The sequence below is a fragment of the Triticum dicoccoides genome, chromosome 4A (assembly GCF_002162155.2).
Source record: "Triticum dicoccoides isolate Atlit2015 ecotype Zavitan chromosome 4A, WEW_v2.0, whole genome shotgun sequence".
Classification (NCBI taxonomy): Eukaryota; Viridiplantae; Streptophyta; class Magnoliopsida; order Poales; family Poaceae; genus Triticum; species Triticum dicoccoides.
Window position 1 is genome coordinate 456382644 of NC_041386.1, and position 21755 is coordinate 456404398.

General features: G+C 50.1%; 1 pseudogene; it reads left to right on the forward strand.

Moving 5' to 3' along the window:
* The first annotated feature begins 8837 nt into the window (after positions 1-8837).
* Positions 8838-9440, forward strand: LOC119286156 (annotated as a pseudogene).
* The last annotated feature ends 12315 nt before the right edge of the window (positions 9441-21755 follow it).

Here is a 21755-nt window from a genome sequence, read left to right on the forward strand (position 1 = left end):
CGCCGCCGACCCCCTGCACCCTCCCCCGGCCCGCTCCACCGCGGCCGCCGACACCCCGCACCCTGCCCCGCTTTTTGATAATATTTTCAAATAACAAATTTGATGATATTTTCAAATAACAAATTTGAGGATATTTTCAATTAAAAATAAAAAACAAAATTGATGATATAAAAAAAACAAATTTGATGATATTTGATGATATATTTTGTCCTAGTCCTCATGAAAATAACAAGTTTGATAAAAAACAAATTATTAGATGCAACAAGAAATAATGAAAAAAAGAAGTTACTAATGGCGCACCAGAGGAGGGTGCGCCATTGCTATCAGAAAAAAGTTACTAATGGCGCAACAGAGAATGGTGCGCCATTGCTATGAGTGTTTTTATGGCGCACCCCTCGACGGTGCGCCATTACTAACATTCCCCCCTCTATAGCTGGATACCCAGCCCTTCGCCCGATACCTCCTTCCCTCTCCCTCGCCAGATCCCCTTCCATCCCTCACCACACCCGCTCCGGCTCCCCCGCGCCACCGCCCCCGCTCCCCCGCGCCGCCGTCCCCGCGCCCCCGACCCGCGAAGCACGTGGCCGCCGGCCTCCCCACGACCAACCGAGGCGCCCAGGAGGACCGCTGTCGTCTTCCTCTTCGACTACGAGGACCCGGACGAGCTCGGACGCCCTCGAGCCACCCCTTCGACGCCGCCGCCGACCCCGACCCCTCCGGCGACTGGCCACGCCCGCCCAGGTACCTTTCCTCCTTCCTCCCTCTCCACCCTTGCTCCCCATTCCCTCCCTCCCTAGTTCTTCTTGCTATATGGATCAGAACATATGGAGCATTACTATTGCTATATGGAGCATTACTATTGTTCTTCTCTGAACCATTACCATTCCCTCCCTCCCTAGTTCTTCCTCCCCATTAATTTGCAGGATCAGAACAAGTTTGTAACAGGATGCTCTACAATGTTGATTAGGTGCATTACTATTGCTATATGGAGCAGCAATTTACTATTGCTATATGCTCTAGTTTGTATCAATGTGATTGTAGTTTTTCTTGTCATCAAGTTTAGTTGATGTTTATTTAAATATAGCTTATATGATCAGCCACTCTATGTATGATTGTGGCTTGAAGGTTCTGGAAGAACGTTTTTCCTTCAAATTCTATCTGGTGGCATTGTCCTAGACTCCCTAGTTGTGTTGTTAATTGTGCTTCTATTAAAAGAATTGGGAGTTACTCACTGTACTAGAACTCTGTAGGTTGAATTTTGGTTAAATAATACTGACGTTATGAGAATGTAAGCACCTATTATTGCTACTGATATCATTGGCTCATTGCTGCCTTTGTGCAATGCAGAACTGTTAAGAGTGATTTGGAGGATTCAAGATTCTGTGAAGCTCTTTTGACATTTAAAACTCAGAACTGAAGGTACTTAATAAAATCAAAAGCATTGATGATAACTCTTGTTGCCTAGAAACAGAGGTAGTTTACATATTGCATTGCTGGTGTTTGTTTATGTTCAGAGTTTAAGCATGTGTAGTGTAGTGTAGTGTAGTGAGCTTGTTCTAGTGTAGTGAGGTCTAAACCATTGCACGATGTAGTGTAGCGTAGTGAGCTCTGAACCATGTTTAGTGTTGAGTACTTCAAGTTTACTGAACCTATTCATTTTTGTGGACTTAGTGAACATGATAAGACAAGCCATATGCTATATTTTTAATTAACAGTAATCCATGATCAGCAATAGTTTCTTTCACTAATTTTCAGTTAACAGCAATCCATGATTTTTTTCAGCTAAAACTATTCATGATTTTTTGTTGGGTGACCTATTAGATCTGGAATGGAAGCTCACATAAGTTGAGCTGATTTTTGTCCATATGAAAGCAGAGGACCATATGGTCTGTGGCCTTTTCATCCATATGAAAGTAGAGGCACATTGTGGTTCTAGTTTGCTGGGTTTTGTCTCCGACCATCGTGTCGTGATGATTTTGCAGGTACCCCGAGAGGCCCTTGAGTTTGCCGGAATGTCGATTAACTTCCGTTCCGGAAAATTCGGGTACTCCATATGTCTTATTTTCAGCAAAGGTCATGCTGAAATTTTCCGTGAATTTTAGCATGACTTTGCTAAAAATCGGACATATGGGGTACTTGCTACTAATGCATGGGCCGGGGTATCTTAGTACTTAATTAAGTAGGATCAACTGCCCCGCCATTCTTGCTGCATTAAACCATAGGTGGCAATAGAGCCAAGTGATTAGGCCCAACTTAGAATTCTCGATAGCATCGATAAACCCTAGATGATAAACCCAACATAGGTGGCAATAGAGCCAAGTGATTAGTGCCAAGTGATTAGGCCCAACCTAGGGTGCCTTGGTGTCGATGAGAACCTAAATGATGTACGCTTAGGCTTTTAGGGTGCCTCGGCGTCGACAAAACCTAAATGATGAAAGCTTAGGCTTTTAGGGTGCCTCGGTGTCGACAAACCCTAAATGATGTAGTTTTGAATTATGAACGTAGGATATGTCGTCATCATCATCGGACAACGAAAGTCTCCCGGTGGAGTGCGACTGGTGCCACGACGATCGAGGTCTGTGCGACATGCCTCACCTGGACGATGATCGGCGCTTCAGCATTAAGCTCGAGGAGACCTTCGAAGTTGAAACGGTACACAACGATGACAAGTGTTATTTTCATAATTAAGCATGACTTCAACTATTTCAATGTGTAATTTTCATCTTTTACAATTCGAGTATAGCTTATCCCATGCCATGCAAGACGCTATGTCTTGGAGAGGATGGATTTTGAAGACCATGAAATTTCTGAAACAAAGAAAATTCACCTAAGGACTCATCACGATGTGGACTTTGAAGTAAATCTATATAATTCTAAGAGCGTATCCCATTTTGGTTGCAAAAATTGGGAAGCATTTTGCAAGATGTATGGTTTTGATGAGGGTATGCTTATCACCATGGATCTTGGTAATCCTGACATCAACCAAGACAATATGGACATTTGGGTCCTTGTTGATACGCCTCCAGTTCTACCGCTATGTGAGTTTCTCAAACATAGTTATTAGCTAATTTATATTGTTTATTTCAAAATAGTTGACAGCTTATTTCCATTGACAGCTTATTTTTATTGTTCAAAGAATGTGCGGGAGATGGTAGACAAAACCCACTACACCGATGGCTCCGAATTAACAACTTACAAGGAGAAAAATCATTTGGTCAGATTTTGTACTGACATTGAGAATTACAATATCTACAATCAAACTCCTCAACATTATGGTAAATACGTGCCACTAGTGCATGTGTTCAACTACGGTAACTACCATGGAGATACTCTGGTAAGATTTTTACTATTACGACATCCGTGCATCTTTTGCATACTTCTAAAACTAGTACATCATTGCTAACTATGAAGTTATTACTATGTTTTTCAACAAATAATCCCAGAGAATTGTGTGCCTCATATGATGTATCTGAAAGGTAGTGTTAATGTTTTGAACATACAGCCAGGTCGTCCTACGAATCTCAACTGTCCATACGAGATTTCTAAAAGAAGTGGAGACATGAAAATCAAAGGATGGAAAAAATGTATGGACAGTCGTAAGGAGCTTCTTGGAAGCAAAAGGAAGCGAAGCGCAAGAATTGGAGACAGGATGTTCTCCATTCTCCATAATGGAGAGTCAGGGTCTATATTGTTTTATGCTATTTTAGCTTAAATAGGGTATTTAGGTCCTGCCTAATACTGATGATCATGTGCTAAGAACAATTAAGTAGGGTTGGTTCGAAGACTATCAAGATGATGATCGTATGACTTGTTATGAATAACGAGTAGAAGTTGTATGATGATGATTAGTAGGACTTGTTAGGATTAGTATTACTTCCGACAAACTCGATACTCGCGGTCTCGAGACTTGTAATGTTTTATCTTTGTTCGGTCTTTTGAATTCGGAGACTAATATGATGAATTGTATTCGGAGACTAATCTTCTATTGTATTCGATGAATCTGATGTTGCTGTGTGCTGCTGTCTATATTCTGTCCAATAATATATTTTGTAACCTGTGCAAAAATCAGAAAAGCAAAAAAAAACCTATTATTCATACTAATGGCGCACCACACAAGACACTAATGGCGAACTGTGATCATCACACTAATGGCGCATTAACTGCTGGTGCGCCATTAGAATGCCAAAGCACATGGGTACATATGGCCCCTTGGGAGGCATTCTAATGGCGCACTGCAGGCTATACTAATGGTGCACTACGTGGTGCGCCATTAGAACACCAGATACTAATGGCGCACCGGTGGTGCGCCATTAGAATTTAATTCTAATGGCGTGATGCCATTGACGCACCGGTAGTGCGCCATTAGAAGGCAAATTCGGTGCGCCACTAGCATGCCTTTTCCTAGTAGTGCCCTGTTCGTTTAATGGGGATAACACCCCCCCCCCCACTAAACTAACCACACCAACCCTCCCTCTACCACTGGCCCGTGGGCCCAAGGCCATTAAGTTAGTTTAATTAGGTAACAGTTTAATTACCCCCTGTGACTTTTACATGTGGGCCCGCCAACTAATTAGAGAAATTAAGTTAAATAAAGCCTCCTAAATACATGTGACACTTACAGGTCCCCTGTCCAGTTTGACGAGTCAAACTATTGACTGGGTTGACCCAGTCTATGACATGTGGCCCTGTTTGACCCTGTTGACCAGTCAAACTATTGACTGGTCAACTGCTGACTCGACCCCCCTAGACCCCACCAGTCAGCCTCTGTAGCTAGCACATGGTTGGGTACATTTAGTATTTTCTGTTTATTTGTGGATTAAAATAATTTTAGAATATTGTTTAAATCTTTGAAAATTCATAGAAAATAATCCGTAAGTCAGATGAAAAAGTTTTCTATATGAAAGTTGCTCAAAAAAATCCAACGAATCCGAATATGCGGTCCGTTAATCTGTCACATGCCCCTAGCATGCTAAATATGGAACTTTCCCCCTCCGGTCATCTGTCTGACACAGGTCCGGAACCGGGAACACCTTCCCGGTTGAATTCTCCCTTCACCTATAACGTCTAGGACCGCGTTAGAACACGTCTAGCTATGCCTGTTGTCCTGTTATACACTTGCTTGCTATGTATTTACTGTTTCTCCCCCTCTTCTCTTCGGTAGACCCCGTGGCGGCTGCCGATGTTGTTGTGATCGACTACGTCACCGACGACCCCTCCTTCTTGTCTGAGCAACCAGGCAAGCCCCCCCCCCTTTGATCATCCCGATATCGCCCATTTCTTTCCCTCTCATGCTTGCATTAGAACTGCTACTGCTTTCTGTATGATCCTACTCTGATGCATAGCCTGTTATTGTTACCTGCTTTCATACCTTACCTGCTTATCCTAAACTGCTTAGTATAGGTTGGTTAGTAATCCATCAGTGACCCCACCTTACCCCAGTTGCCTCGCTTTATGTTTGATGACTCGATCAACGTGATCGACGTCCAGGCCCCGACACCGCACATCACCCCCCTTAGTTGTACGACTCTGTAGAGTTTCCATCGAGTGCCGAGGGTGGAACCTCTTACATCACTCCTGATGAGACCTCTATAGTGTAGCTATACGATCGTGGTCATCGAGGGTGATTTCCTCCTTAACCACTTCCGTTACGGCTCTGTCGTGCAACCCCTCAAGTGTGAACCTCGAGGGTGGATCCTCTTACGTTCACCTTGATGATAACATCGAGTGGATTTTCACCGGGGGTGATTCCTCAGGTTTTCCCCTTGGTGTTAGACACATAGTTACTATGGTTACTGTGACTTTGCACTGATCCATGTTACTAAAGACGGGTCGGCCCTGAGGGGTACCCGCGAGCTTAATAGCGAGTGATGTGGAGTCGGGTTGACCTGGAAGGTGCCCGCGAGATACTTACGAGGCGTGGCCGGGCATTCTTAGCCCTTGCCGCAAGTACTCGAGACGGGGCGACGGGGTCACATCGATCGTGAGTCTCTGCTCGTTTCTGCGTGCTCCTAATCCACTACAATTTGGATATTTGATCCGAGGGGCCTCTGGCCTGATAGCACTAACCATCACGTGGGCATAGTATGGGCGTCCTGCGTCGTATACATCAGCCGAAGCTTAATAGACGTCAGCGACTGAGTGGCGCGCGCCGGGTTGGACTGCGTAAGCTCCTGCCTTGCTGAAGGAGGTAGCTAGGTCTGCTCACCGGCCGCCCGCGCAACGTGCAGGAGTTCTCGGGGAGATGGCCCATGACCCCTGGGGGCATAGGTTTAGTCCGGCGTGCTGGCCTCTCTATTAATCCTAGGTCGGGTTGCGGCGTATTGTTTGGCCGAGGCCGGGCATGACCCAGGAAAGTGTGTCCGACCGAAGTTAATCAAGCGTGGTGGGTAAGTTGGTGCACCCCTGCAGGGAAGAAAACATCTATCGATAGCCTGTCCTACGGTAATAGACACTTGGAGTTGTATCCCGATCGATACAACTAGAACTGAATACTTGTGATGAGAAATGGATGGATATGAGAAATGGATTTGATGAATGGATAGTATGACTCTGGGATTGCTTTCTTGCAGGGAGTCGAGAAAGGATCTCTGGCCGAGGTTGATAACACTAGTACTTTACATTATGTTGATCTGTACTCTTCTATATGCTGTAAGATGCTTGAAGATGCTAGTCTTCGATAAGCTAGGCCTTTCCCCTTCCCTTCTGGCATTCTGCAGTTTAGTCCACATATACAACCCATTCCTTTGATATAGATGCATACTTAGTTTAGATCTGATGTAAGTCTTGCGAGTATTTTGGATGAGTACTCACGGTTGCTTTGCTACTTCTTTTCCCCCATACCCAATTGCTGCGACCAGAAGACGGATCCCAGGAGCCAGACGACGCCGCCGATGACTACTACTGCCCGAAGGATGCCTACTACTACGTGAAGACCGCCGACGACTAGGAGTAGTTAGGAGGCTCCCAGGCAGGAGGCCTTGCCTTTTCGATCATTGTTGCTTTTGTGCTAGCCTTCTTAAGGCAAATTTGTTTAACTCATGTCTGTACTCAGATATTGTTGTTTCCGCTGACTCTTGTGTTTTCGAGTTTATGTATTCGAGCCCTCAAGGCCACTGGCTTGTAATATAAAGCTTGTATTTATTTTAATTTGTGTCTAGAGTTGTGTTGTGATATCTTCCCGTGAGTCCTTGATCTTGATCGTACACATCTGCGTGTATGATTAGTGTAGAATTGAATCGAGGGCGTCACAGCAATCACCTAGTAGCGCAGGATATTGTCATCACATGCACGCCTGAACAGTGAACCCCCATATTAGAACGTGGTGGGTCGATGTTGTCAGCCCGTGTACCTACTAATGGAATCACGATCACCGACATCTCACCCCCAGAGACCGTTGACCCAGACAGAAAAATCGCCGTCACGGCTGCACATCCATGCCCTCCACCTCAAGTCGCCGTTCGTATATCGCACGTTCGGAGTAACGCCACCAAATGTCGGACCAGGCCCGATCAGCGCCCTCGCAACAACCCCAAGTACCACGCCGACGAGAGGAGCCATCGCGCCGCCAGCCGTCATAGCACCGCCAGATCTGGGCCACACTCTCACCCAATGGTTGCCGCCACCATGAACGCGCCCCATCGCATCCTGGCGCAGGACAACGCGACCGCACCTCTGCGCCTGACATCCGCTCGCGCCACTCTCTTCAGAGTCGCACACCGTTGCCGCCCTCGCATCACCAGGCAAGCCTCCCCGCAAGCCGCCCGCGAGAAACGCCTCGCCCCCACCTTCCCTGGCGCCTGCTCGGGCTTTGCCGGTAGCCCTCCAGTGATGACGCGACAAGATGAGAGGAGGGGGGAGGGCCTAGCGGCATCGGCGGCGGCTAGGGTTCCTCCGTGCCGCTAGGGTAGGTGACGCGGTGATGAGGCCTCTTTTTCTTCTATCTGAATCCAGTTCCTGTTGGCCGAAATTATTAGGCAGTTGACATGCAATTAAGCTCTAGGGAGCTACATACCGCTGCCACACGCCGTGCACGAGTAATGCTAGACCAACTTAAAGTACAATTTTTATTACGTGATAGCAAACCTGTAGACTTGGGATTGGATTGAAGGGGGTGGGAGGGGCCCACACCCGTAAAAATCAAGGGCCGATAGAATAAATTAGGCAGGTTACATAGGATTTTGTAGATGAATTACGTAGGCGTAGCATTTTCGCCATCACTTCGTGCGTCAATGGTGATAGTGCCCACGGCGGTGCCGACTGTTGATGTCCGCGTTGCCAAGCCTCGTTACCAATACCACCTCATATCGATCAATCCACATGTTGAACACCATTATGGTCTACGTATCCATGCTGTGTTCTTCTTTCTTTTTTTCGACACATGAGCAAGCATTTGACCCTGGGTTATTAATATATTTTCCTGGGAATTTAGAGGCCGACGCACGACCCCACGATACTCCATGATCTATCATCATGGTGTACGCGTGAAGTACTACAAAAATGACAAGGAAATTAAGGTGTCCTTGCTAACGCATTATCTCCATCGTCGATCATAAATTTGGTCAAGGCAATTATACGCGTACGGAGTACAAAAACACGCATCTATGTGCTGTAGAAGAATGACACGGAAACTCAGCTGTCTAGCTAAGCAAATTCATGCTTCATGTTGATTTATGTTCGCGTGCGTACTATATATATACCCCGCCTCGCGCTCCATATCATCATCAACCGCTTCAAGGCACACAAATCAAGCTGCCAGATCCCAACTAGCTAGCTAGTCAGCTGCAAAACTCAGTGAAAAGGAAGCAAGACCGACGAATACTCACTCGATCATGGTGGCCATGGTGGTGCCGTCGGTGTTCGCCGCCTTCGACAAGGACGGCGATGGCAAGGTGTCCGCGTCCGACCTGCGGTGCGGCATGGCGGCGACCCTGGGCGAGGACGTATCGGAGGAGGAGGCGGCAGTGATCCTGGCCGCGGTGGACGCCGACGGCGACGGGCTGCTGAGCCAAGAAGAGTTCTCGAGGCTAGCCGCCGGTGCCCACGAAGAGGACGACGTTGACGTGAGGCAATGCTGTCTGAGGGGAGGCGTTCGGGATGTACGCATCATCATCCACGGAAGCCACGACGACGATGATGATTACGCCGGCGAGCCTGAGGCGGACGCTGAGCAGGCTGGGCTCTCACGAACTGGGCGTGGACGAGTGCACGGCAATGATCTGCAGATTTGACCTCGACGGCGACGGTGCCCTCTCGTTCGATGAGTTCCAAGTCATGATGATGGCCTGATCATCGACTCTCTTCATGGAATTTTTCAAGACAGATATAGTGTTCACTTAAGGCGACTGATAGGCGCCGGTGCGCCGGCCCAAATTTGGGCCGGTCGCACCGGTACCGTACGATCTGCAAAACTGGAACCGCACGATCTCCTACCCTTCCTCCTCTGTCTTGTTGTTCTCTGATAAAAAATCCCATCGCGCCGTCAGGGACGAGCGATGCGCCCGATCTAGAAGCTCTGTCCGGCGTATTTCGCCTGTCGCCGCCCTTGCCGGCCGCCGGCGCCGCCGTTGCCGTCGTCGTCTCTTTTGTTTCTCGCCGGCTCCGTGAATGCAGCAGCTTGTCCCTGTAGTTGCAGGTCCCCGTTTCGACAGTCACAGCTCCGGTGGCGGCCGCCGCATCCCCGGCGCACGGCGGTCGTCGGGCGCAGCACCTCCTCCGACGAGCTCGCAAAAAACCTGTACTCTCCCTCAGATTGCCGGTAGCAGCAAAAATGTCATCCAGTTGTAGCAAAAAAGGTGTCGGTTCCAGCAAAAAAAAGCTCGTCGATGTCGCCCGCCGTCGCCATTGTAGCAAAATTGTTAACCGGTTGTAGCTTTCGTGGTTGCTGGTTCCAGCAAAAATGCTTCAACAACAAAAAAATGGTTTTCGCTAGTGGTAGCATAAATGAAAAACTATTCCAGCAAAAAAGTAACACAGTTCCAGCAAAAAATGCGCTGCCGCCAATGGTCTTAGACAAAAAACTCACCAGTTCCAGCTCTGCTTTCGGCTGGATGTAGCAAAACTAATTGCTAGTTCCAGCCAAAAAAATCGATGCAGCAAAATGCTTGGCAGCCACCGTCCTAGCATTGTAGCAAAGTCGAGCTCTGGTTCCAGGAAAAAATGGAGCGGTTCAAGCAAGAAAAATGGATGTAGCAAAAAATCATACAGCGAAGGCACCAGCATCCTCTCAATATGCAGCAAAAACGAAAGATGCTTCCAGCAAAAACAAATTGCGGTTCCAGCAAAAATTATGCAGCAAAAAAGCATGCCGGAACCACGGTGGCAGCGAACATGGCCTACACTGCGACATGGGAGAGGTTGGGCCGAGCATGGCAACAAAAAAATCGACGGCTGTACGCGCCGTCTCTGCGTGGAGCATGAGATGCCATGTATGAAGTGATTTGAGAAAGAAGAAGCAGAGGAGGGAATGCGTATGAGGAGGAGGATGGAACGAGTGGAGGACAGAATGAGTGGAGGAGCTTGGTCCTGAGAAGATAAGGTGAGAGGCAGGAAGCGGTGCGTGGGACCAGAGCAACGTGGTTGTGTGTACGAGCGTAACGCGCGTGTGAGCTATGCGGCCGGCCGAAGTTTCGGCCGGCACGCCGATTTTAAACGTTTCCCTTCACTTAATTCATGGATCGATCACATTCACATACTATGTACGTGTTCATTCTTTCTTTGTTTTGCTCGCACGATAACCCTCGATTTCTATGGATACGTGTACAGATTCATTTGGAGTTAATGTTCTGCAAACTCGGCAGTGTCGAATAATATCATTTGGAGTTAATGTTCTGCAAAGTCGACAGTGTCGCAGCTACTAGTACATCTACAACCGGTCCTCTCAAATGGTCCTCGGACATCCAAGGGAACAATCTAATCACTGCTGCTATCCTTATATGAGTTGGAAACTATTCTCATTGATTGATCACAGGTGTTACAGAGTACAACATATATGGAGAGTGTGGAGTTGCCAAACGCCCCTATAATGGTGGCACGCAGGCCAGGCGTGGCTGACTCGGTCACATAAATTACATACAAGAGGTGATACAAAATACATACGCTAACACCCTCCTCAGCCGGAACTCCATTTGGGAGGATGTTCAGGCTGGAGCGAAAATCAAAAAACACTTGTGATGGTAACCCCTTGGTGAAAACATCGGCAAACTGCGAGCTCGATGGAACATGAAGAACGCGAGCCTCGCCAAGAGCCACTCTGTCACGAACGAAGTGCAAGTCGATCTCGATATGCTTGGTGCGCTGATGCTGAACGGGGTTACAAGCGAGATAGGAAGCACTGATGTTATCACAATATACAATGGTGGCTCGGGTGGGCGGGTGTTTAAGCTCAAAGAGAAGCTGGCGCAGCCAACAGGACCCGGCGACACAATTTGCAACACCTCGATATTCCGCTTCGGCACTGGAGCGGGAGGTGGTGGCTTGCCTCTTGGAGGACCAGGAGACGAGGTTGGAGCCGAGGAACACACAAAACCCAGAAGTGGACTTTTGTGTGTCCGGGCACCCCGCCCAATCAACATCAGTGTAAGAGATGAGATCTGTGGTGGAGGACTTGTATAACTGAAGTCCGTAGTGAGAGGTACCCCGGAGGTAGCGAAGGATCCGCTTCACGAGCTGCATATGAGTGTCGCGAGGGTCATGCATGAAGAGGCATGCCTGTTGAACGGCATAGGAAATATCTGGACGCGTGAGAGTGAGATATTGGAGGGCGCCGGCAAGGCTGCAGTATAGTGTAGGGTTAGAGAGAGGCTGCCATCATGAGAGGAGAGTTTGGAGCTTGTGTCGACGGGCATTGAAACGGGCTTGCAGTTAAGCATGTTGGCCCGTTCCAAAATCTTGAGAGTATACTGTTGTTGGCATAGGAAGAGACCGGACGTGTTGGGGGTGACATTGATGCCCAAAAAATGATGGAGAGCACCGAGATCGGTCATGGAGAACTCGCGTTTGAGCGAGTTAATGACGGAATGGAGTGTGGTGGGAGTGTTTGCCATGAGAATGATATCATCGACATAGACCAACAAGTATGCAATGGAGGCGCCATGGTGAAGAACAAAGAGTGAGGAGTCACTCTTGGTGGCACGAAACCCGAGGGAGAGAAGATACGCTTGGAACCGAAGGAACCAAGTGTGGGGGCCTGTTTGAGGCCGTAGAGAGACTTGCGAAGGTGGCAAACGTGGTCCGGCCGAGAGGAGTCGACAAACCCCGCAGGTTGAGAGCAATACACCGTCTCATGAAGATCGCCATGAAGGAAGGCATTCTTCACATCGAGCTAATGAATAGGCCAGGAGTGGGAAGTAGCGAGGCTCAGAACCACTCGAATGGTGGCCGGTTTGACAACCGGGCTGAAGGTCTCGCCATAATCAACACCCTCTTGCTGAGTGAAACCGCGAACAACCCATCGTGCCTTGTAGCGAGCCAAAGAGCCGTTCGAGTGGAACTTGTGACGAAAAATCCACTTGCCCGTGACCACGTTGACACCTGCAGGCTTAGGCACCAAAGACCAAGTAAAGTTGTTCATTAAAGCATTGTACTCTTCTAGCATGGCTTGTCACCAATGGGGGTCTTTGAGTGCAGACTTGTATGTGGATGGGATGGGTGAGATGGAAGGAGTAGTGATGTCCGCGAGGAAAAGGCGTTTAGGCATGAGATAGCCGGTTTTGGCTCGAGTGGACATGCGGTGTGCATTGTGGGGTGGCTGTATGGGTATGGCGTGGCGGGGCAGACGTGGCTGGGTGGGAGTGGTTGGCACGGAGGAAGAGGTGGATTCGCTGGGCACTGGCACAGTGCAAGACGTTGGATCCAAGGCGGATTCATGGGCAGCAGATGAGGCAGACGCGACCGTGCGGGAGACAGGCGCGGGGGGCGAGAAGGGTCCACCGGACGAGGTGGGGGGCGAATGCGAGCGAGCCGCATGGGAGGTAGGTGCGGGAGGCAAGCCTGGGCCGGGGGAAAGTGACAGGCTGGTGGCTGCGGGCGAATCGGCTGGGCCCGGAGAAAGCGACGGGCTAGTGGCGTCTGGCGAATCGGGGAGAGGCGCTGAGCCAGGGGGTGGAGGTGGGATGCGGTGGGGCCCGGTGGGTGGGATCGCACATGGATCTAGAGGCAGGGGAGGATTGGCCGGTGGGATCGGCACGAGATCCAAGGAGGGCAGTGGGATGGAAGGATCTGCATGGGGATCTTCTGTGGAGGGGGGCTTCTCGTGCCAAGATGTGGCAGGCTAATACGGAAACGTGGTTTCGTCAAAAACGACGTGGCGAGGTACGATGACGCGGCGTGATGCAAGGTCGTAGCACCTGTATCCTTTGTGTTCTAGGGGATAACCTAAGAATATGCACTGAGTGGAGCGGGGAGCTAGCTTGTGAGCGGAGGTGGCATACAAGTTGGGGTAGCATAAACACACAAAAACGCAGAGATGGTCGTAGGTCGGGTGGATGCCGTGGAGAAGAAAGTAGGGAATGTGAGAAGCAATGGCACGAGAAGGGCGCCGGTTGAGCAAGTAGGTGGCCGTGTGGAGGGCTTTATCCAAAATGGAGGGGTGAGATTGGCTTGGATAAGTAGTGTGCGGATGATGTCGTTCGTCGTGTGAATGAGGCACTCGGCATTGTCGTTTTGGGGAGAGGTATGGGGGCAGGAGAAGCGGTAAGCAATGCCATGGGAGGAGAAAAATGAACGGAAGGAGGTGTTGATGAACTCACCACCATTATCGCATTGCATGCTTTTGATGAGCACGTGAAATTGTGTTTGCACGAAGGCAAAGAAGCGTTGGAGGACGGTGGAGGTGTCGGACTTGTGGCGGAGGGGAAAAGTCCAAGAGTAATGTGTGTAATCATCCAACACAACAAGATAATATTGATAGCCTGAAAAGCTTACAATGGGGACGTCCATAGATCACAATGAATTAAGTCGAAAGGAGAAAACATTTTGCTAGTAGATGGAGGAAAGGAAGACGTGGCTGGCGACCTAATTGACAAGCGCTACATGGAGTATGTGGTTCTTTATTACAACCAGTGAGAAAATCATGAGGGAGGGAGGAAAAACTATGAGCGTCGGGGTGACCAAGGCGCCGATGCCACACATCCGATGAGGTGGTGAGGAATGTCGACGCCCTGGATGGAGTGGTGCCAGTGAAGGGGTAGAGATCGCCGGTGCTAGCAGAGATCATGAGAATTCTCCGAGTGCGTAGATCCTTCACAAGAAAACCACAGGGGGGAAATTCAACAAAGCATGAGTTGTCAGTAGTGAATTTGCGAACGGAAATAAGGCTAGTGACAATAGTAGGGGAAATAAGAATGTCAGTGTGGCAAAAATCGTGAGGGGTGAGGGTGGTGGATCCAGTGGCGATGACCGGAAGCTGTTGCCCATTGCCGACAAGAATAAAAGAAGGAACACGCTTTAATGAAGAACGAGACATGGTCAAGTTACCTTGGATGCCGGTCACGTGCGAGGAGGCGCCAATGTCCATGTACAACTCGGGGCGGGGTTGTGGGGGAAGCGGGAGTTGCTGTACGCGGCGTTCAGCATGGTGAGGTGCTCCCACGATGGCTGCTGAGGTGGGTAGTACGGAGATGGAGGCGTCGGCGGTTACATGTTGTAGGCCTGAGCATGGGCACCCGGACGGGGGCTGAGGACGCCAACGGCGTTCGGAGGAACCCAACCGGGGCGCGGCGACGGGAGCGCCATGCCATACGGGGCGAAGTACCCGGTGAATGGCGCCGGCAAGGGCGTTTGGTGACCGCGCGCAGAGTAGTCGCCACGTCCACGACCGCGTCCTCGGCCACGTCCGCGACCATGATCACCGCGACCGCGATCAGAGTGCGGCTGGGCGGGAGGAGCCGGGGCACGATCAGAGGGAGGCCGGTCGTAGGAGGAGCCGCTCGGGGGGCGATCGCCAGAGCCGCGCGAGCCGGAGCCAGAGCCTCTGGCTGGGCCGCGGTCACCGCCAGAAAGAGCGAAGGCCGAAGCGCTCTCTTCGCCGGCGTGCTGCGCCTGAGACTCCTCGGCCAGAACCACCCGTGAAAGGACGGTGTCGAACGGGAGGCCCTGGTCCCCGAGGACGACACGGATGGTGTCGAGGCACTTGTCAAGGCCATGGAGAAACTGAGTGGTGAGGTCGGTCTCGGTGACGGCGTGGTCGATGTCCGCGAGGCGATCGGTGAGGAGCTTCATACGGTGCGCATATTCGGCAACAGGAGATCACCTTGCTTGAGATTGCGATATTGCCAGTTGAGAATCATGTACCGAGCATCGTGATTGGCGAGGAAGAAGTCGCGGATCTTCTTCCAGAGGGCATAGGTGGTGGTGGCGCCGACGACGTGGTCGACCATGGGGTCCGCGAGAGTGGCGTAGATCCAAAGAGCGACGTGGGCATCAAGCTCGTGGTAGGAGGCATCGGCGTTGGGGGAAGCGGGTGCTCGATGAGTAAGAGGACGCCGTAGCGGATCATCACCATGAGGAAGAAGGACTTCCACTTGTGGTAGTTGTGGTCGGCCGGGTTGAGGAGAAATTTGATGTGATGCGTGATGTGGTCGGAGAAGATGGGGTGGCGAGATGCCGGCGGTGGCGCAGGAGCCGGCGGAGCGGAGGTGAACAGGGGGGCGAACTGAGATCCGGAAGAGCCGGTGGTGCCCAGAGAGGGAGATGGGCTGGTCCCGAAGGCGAACGGCGGCGAGGAGGCCGTGGAGGTGGCCGAGGCGGTGTGGGCGGCGGGCGTCGTGAAGGAGAGCATTGGCGGTGAGGTGCCGGAGCGGGGAGCCGCGGAGGAAGAGGAGTCGGGCTCGGCCATGGGACTGGATATTTGATACCAAGTTGGAAACTATTCTCATTGATAGATCACACGTGTTACAGAGTACAACATATATGGAGAGTGTGGAGTTGCCAAACGCCCCTATAATGGTGGCACGCATGCCAGGCGTGGGTGACTTGGTCACATAAATTACATACAAGAGGTGATACAAAATACATACGCTAACAATATGTCTAGGTTATCTATATATCTCTATATCCAACCCATATATGAAAAGGATATAGGGATGTCGGGTCGTGTTCGGACAGTGTGTCACATAGTATTTGGCCCACTACGGACCATGTTTTCTATTTCTTTATTCTTGCTTCCTTCTCTCTCTCTCTCCATCAATTATTTCTGTGTGACCCATATTGGGGGAAAGTGGGGGCATAGCTCTGTCCATGGACAAATCGGGGTTCAAAGCGGACATTGGCCGGACGCATCTGCGAGTGTTTGAGGAGCCAAAATTTTCCATTGTGGTTGTAGATGCCCTTAAACCCTAGCCACCAAGAATGGATCTAGAGAGAGGGAGAAGGTGACTCGATCACCAACATCATTCAGGTTCCCTTACCTCCATGGGTTGCTCTGGCAGCGACGGGAGGAAGGGAAAACCTTGGACCTTGTCCTGCGTGCATCAAGTAGTTTAGGGATTCTTAGTAAGGGTTTTGACTATGTATAGTTTTAGCTCCAGCTGTGGTGATGGCGGCCGCGAATAGGTGTCCTCTAGATCTCCCTTCAAAGCGATGGTTCTTGCTTCTATTAGTATCGGATCTTTGGGAGAGGGTATGTAATGGCGTCCTTCGGATCTGGACTGGTGCACTATGTGTCATGATGTTGGCATCAAGATGGCCCTCCCTTTCCTACCCCTTATAATGGTCGTGTTGTGGGCAGTCAGAGGTATCAATGAAACATTGCCCTAGTACGCGTTGGGGGTCAGGGAAATGTTCCTCGGACATTTTTGTGCAAGCGGCGTTGGTGTGCCTCATTTTCACCCCTTGGTGTTTCCCTGATGTAACAGATCGTTCGATAGGGGTTCGTGTTTCTTCCTTGATTTAGTGGCATTGTCTCCACTGGAAGCTGGCAGAAGTTTTGTTCGGGAAATGGTTCGGCTCTGAGATTCCAAGTGCAAGCAAGGCTAGTATGATGGTAGCTTCTTCTCTAAAACTTTGGTCAAACTGAACCTTAACACAAGGACTTTGTGACCACAGGATACAATGTTAGGCTGATTACGATGACATGTACCTAGGGTAGGGTCGTAGGCCTGACCTAGACGTCCTACCTAAGGACACTACACAAGAGTTCAAGGCCTACAAGGTTCAATAGGAGATACCGACTGAAATCCTCACGAAGTGCAATCCACTCGGATATCCCAATTCCACTCGACAATGGCTACTCACTCGACCGTACAAGAACCCACTCGAAGTACAAAATATCTAAAGTCACCCTAGGATGGCAACCGTCAGGCATTCACTCCGTCGTCATAAAGACCATTTAATACGGGCGTTACTAGTAACATTCAGGACTTAACTCTCATTGAACCCATGTATAACTGAGCCCTGTGAGGGGTCGGCGCACTCTATATAAGCCACCCCTCCCCTCTGGCACAAGGGTTCGCACCCCCTGTAACTATTCAACACTCCAATTGACAAGCCTCCGCGGCACCGAGACGTAGGGCTGTTACCTCCTTCGAGAGGGGTCTGAACTCGTAAATTTGTGCGTACAACCTCGCCGTAGCTAGGACACTGCCCTATCCTATGTACCCCCTACTTCTACTGTCAGACTCGTTCCCATGATAGTTGGCACTCACCGAGGGGCAGGCATATGAGCGACTTCCGGTGAGGTTGAAATCTTTGATCTTCATCAACATGGTTTCCGGCAGTGGTTTGGCCCTGGGTTGCGAGATCCATCTCGGCACACTAACCTTCATCGCCGATGACTCCGCCTGGCTTCATGAAGCCCCCCTCAACGTCGAGGCTCTCCCCGTTCGTGAGACAACACACTTTCGCGCGAGTGCCTACATCGTCCTCCCGTGGCAGCCGTCGACTCAGTATCGGTCGGCTCCCGTGGTCTCTTCGCTCCCGTTGTCTGCTGCCGCAAGCGATCCGATCATTCGCGGCTCCATCAGTGGGTGAAGCATGCGGTGGCTCGTTAGTCGACCACCCCATAAATCATGGCGATTGAGCCCAATGAATCCCTCTATGGGTTGTTTGATCAGCCGACTGGCCATTCGGACACGCTTTCTGAGTGCAAGAGCAACAATCCCACGGCGGAAGTCTTCGTGGTCGACTCCCAGCGCAGTCCGCCCGAATTCCGTCATGGCGGCGGCGACAGAAGTGGCCCGTCACACGACCACGATGAGTATTACCCTCAAGCCCTCACTTCAGAGCAAAGGGAGGAGCTACATCGCAGAAACATTCAAGCTCTCTAGACCCCCATCATTGGGGAGACCTCCGAGGCTCGGGCTTTGGAGGTTGCATGCTTAGCCACCCTGGCTGAGCGTACGGGCCTGGAGAATCTTCAGCAAGCACTCGACGACCATGCCCGCCGGCAAATTCCAAGTTCTAGTCGATGGCAATGACAATTGTTTTTGACTTGGCCTCGAGAAGAGTGTCAGGTATACCGTACCCCGATCCATAATGTTGTAGCGGATGCACGTATTGCAGATTCGATTTAGCCGTCCCATTCTGAGGCTGGTAGAGGGTTGCAGCAGATTCGAGCACTGCTCAGGGCAACCGGGGAACAGAACTCAGCTGTTTCTCAGTTGCGCAATAGGATTCACAGAATGTCGGTCGTGGCGGACATAGTTTAGTCAGCACACAGCCCAAGGTCGCCTCCGCGGTGTGAAGATCATGGTTATCGCCAAGACTAGTACCTTGGTCGAGGCCACGGGCAGTTTGATCCTCGATACCACCGTGATGACCACCGTCGAGTGCCTACGCCCCCTCCGAGGGGCAGTTTGTACGCGCCCCGGCGGTATGATGATAGGCGCCCGTACGGTGATGAGCGGAGAGTTCTAGTCGACCCAAGAGAGCCTGGGTTCAATGCGAGCTTAGTCCTCGTATAGGGCCTGGTTGACAGATGCAGAGCTAATAGAGAAGGGCCAGACAGAGATCGTCTGAGTGGAAGCAGGGCGTTCGTCTCTGGGCCCGAATGTTTCAGCAGAGCCATCCGAGCAGCCGAGATCCCGCCCAACTTCAGATTGGCTGCGGGAGTGAGCAAGTTTACTGGAGAGTCGAAGACAGACACATGATTGGTAGATTACCGAGTGGTGGTGCAGATTGGTGGAGGCAACGATGACGTAGCCATGAAGCACCTCTCCTTGATGCTTGAAGGTTCAGCCAGAGCTTGGCTGAATCAGTTGGCTCCTGGAAGCATATTATGTTGGGAAGATTTGGCCCAAGTGTTCATCAAGACATTCGAAGGCACATGCAAGCGCCCCGCTGGGCTGTCTGAGTTGCAATATTGTGTCCAGAAACCGAATGAAACTTTGAGGGATTACATCCAGCGGTGGACTACACTCCATCATCTGATGGAGAATGTTTCAGAGCACCAAGCCGTCTGCGCTTCCAAGGAAGGCGTACGATACAGAGAGATCACATTGAAATTCGGTCGCTCCGGGGCCATCACATGGAGATAGCCACTCGGTACGCGAATGGCGAAGAGGAAGACCAACTCTGCAATGGCAAGGGGAATACATACGACCAAGACACCGGGGTGGAAACCCCAGTCGGAGACAGAAACGCAAGGCCGAAGCCGCTGGACAGGCCAAAGCAGCAGTGGTGAATACCCAAGCAAAATTTAAAGGAAAACCCAAGGGGCCATGGGTGCCCAAAAAGTTGAAGGATTAGTCTGGCCAGGATGTCCTAGATTTGTCGTGTCACATTCACACAAAGAAGGATGAAGAGGGTAACTTGATTCTACCCAAGCATACCACTCGATAGTGCAGACTCTTGATTCAGCAGTTTCGAGAGGGTTAGCCCAGTGAAAAAGGACTCTGATAAGGACAAAGATGAAGAAAAGGACGATGGTTACCCGAAGGTCAATGCTACCCTGGTGATTTTTGCTGATGTTGAGAGCAAAAGTCGATTGAAAGTTATAAACAGAGAAGTGAACTTCTTCCTTTGGATATCAAGTTCGAGGCAAAGAAGGCGATCAAGTCTCAAGCAATCGCGGATTTCTTGGCCGAGTGGATTGAGCAGCAAAAGCCAACTCAAGTTGACTCGGAACATTGGACCATGTTCTTTGATGGATCTAAGATGTTAAATGGTTTTGGTGCCGGAGTGGTCCTGGTGTCCCCAATAGGTGATAAAATCAGTTATGTCCTCTAGATTCACTTTGATTCCTCCAATAATGAAGCTGAGTACGAAGCACTCCTTTATGGGTTGTGTGTGGCCATCTCACTCCGCGTCCATTGCCTGATGGTCTACGGCGACTCGGATTTGGTAGTTAATCAGGTGATGAAGGAGTGGGATGTCAGGAACCCTGCCATGATCTAATACTGCAATGCAGGAGGAAGTTGGAAAAGAAGTTTGAAGGATTAGAGCTCCACCACATTCCCTGAATCAAGAACCAAGCCGCTGGTGACCTGGCAAAAATAGGTTCCACTCGGAAGCCTATCCCGAGTAATGTGTTTTTGGAGCATCTCCATACCCCATCAGTACAAGAAGATCCCTTTACTGAAGAACCTCCCCAACCAATAAGTCCTACCAACCTGACTAAAGTTGAGGTGCCAGCAGTTATGGAGATTTTAGTAATCACCCCCGACTGGACTGTGCCATATATTGCATATCTGCTCATGCGGGAGCTTCCAGAAGATGAAGTTGAAGCACGCCAAATTGTCCGTAGGTCCAAGGCCCTCACAGTGATAGGTGGACATCTTTACAGAGAAAGTGTTACTGGCGTGGCTCGGCGATGTATCTCTCCAGAAGAGTGTCGACTGATATTGGATGAGATCCACTCGGGGATCTATGGTCACCATGTGTCTCTCGGGCCATCGTGGCCAAAGCATACCAAGCAGGATTCTACTGGCCACGGTCCAATGAAGCAGCAAAGGAAATCGTTGAGAAGTGTGAGGGTTGTCAATTCTACGCAAACAAGTCCCACAAGCCCGCATCTGCGTTGAAAACCATTCCACTCGCCTGGTCGTTCGTCGTGTGGTTTTTGGATATGGTTGGACCTCTAAGGACTGGCAGGAGCGGCTTCACTCATCTGCTTGTGGCAGTCGACAAGTTCACCAAATGGATTGAGGCAAAGCCTATCAAGAACTTAGACTCGAGTACAACCATCAGTTTTGTAAAGGAGTTGGTATTCAGATATGGAGTTCCACACAGCATCATCACAGGCAACGGTTCAAATTTTGACTCAAAAGAATTCAGGGAGTTCTGCGCTTCCCAGGGCACTCGGGTGGATTACGCATCCTGTCGGAGATATATCCCGCGGTATGACCCGGCCGGAAATATGATCCGGCCGGACTTGCCGGTTTAATTAAGACCTGGTTGACACTTGGCGATTCACTGGCGACCCGCCTTGACCAGACGGTTACAAGCAACCTGCCTGAACATTATGACTCACTAGTAAACCGGTGGGCAGGACAAATGGATGACAAGGCCTAAGGCCCAGAAGGCCGGTTTATATTAATGGTGAGCCGGTTTAAGAGGAAAGGCGTGAAGAATATTTACCTTACAAGGAGTTAAGACCCAGACTTGTATCCGGTTTGTATTAGAATGTAGACTAGTACTAATCCTAATAGGACTCCACATATAACCTGTTCCTTCAACTTATATAAGGAGGGGCAGGGCTCCCCAAAGAGGGACAAGTTTCATAAGGTTTCACAAGTTAGGTTTAGACAGACAAATCAATAGCTCTCGAGATGAGCACCCCTGTAATTGTGATCACCATGATCAATATCAATGAAGTAGGATGT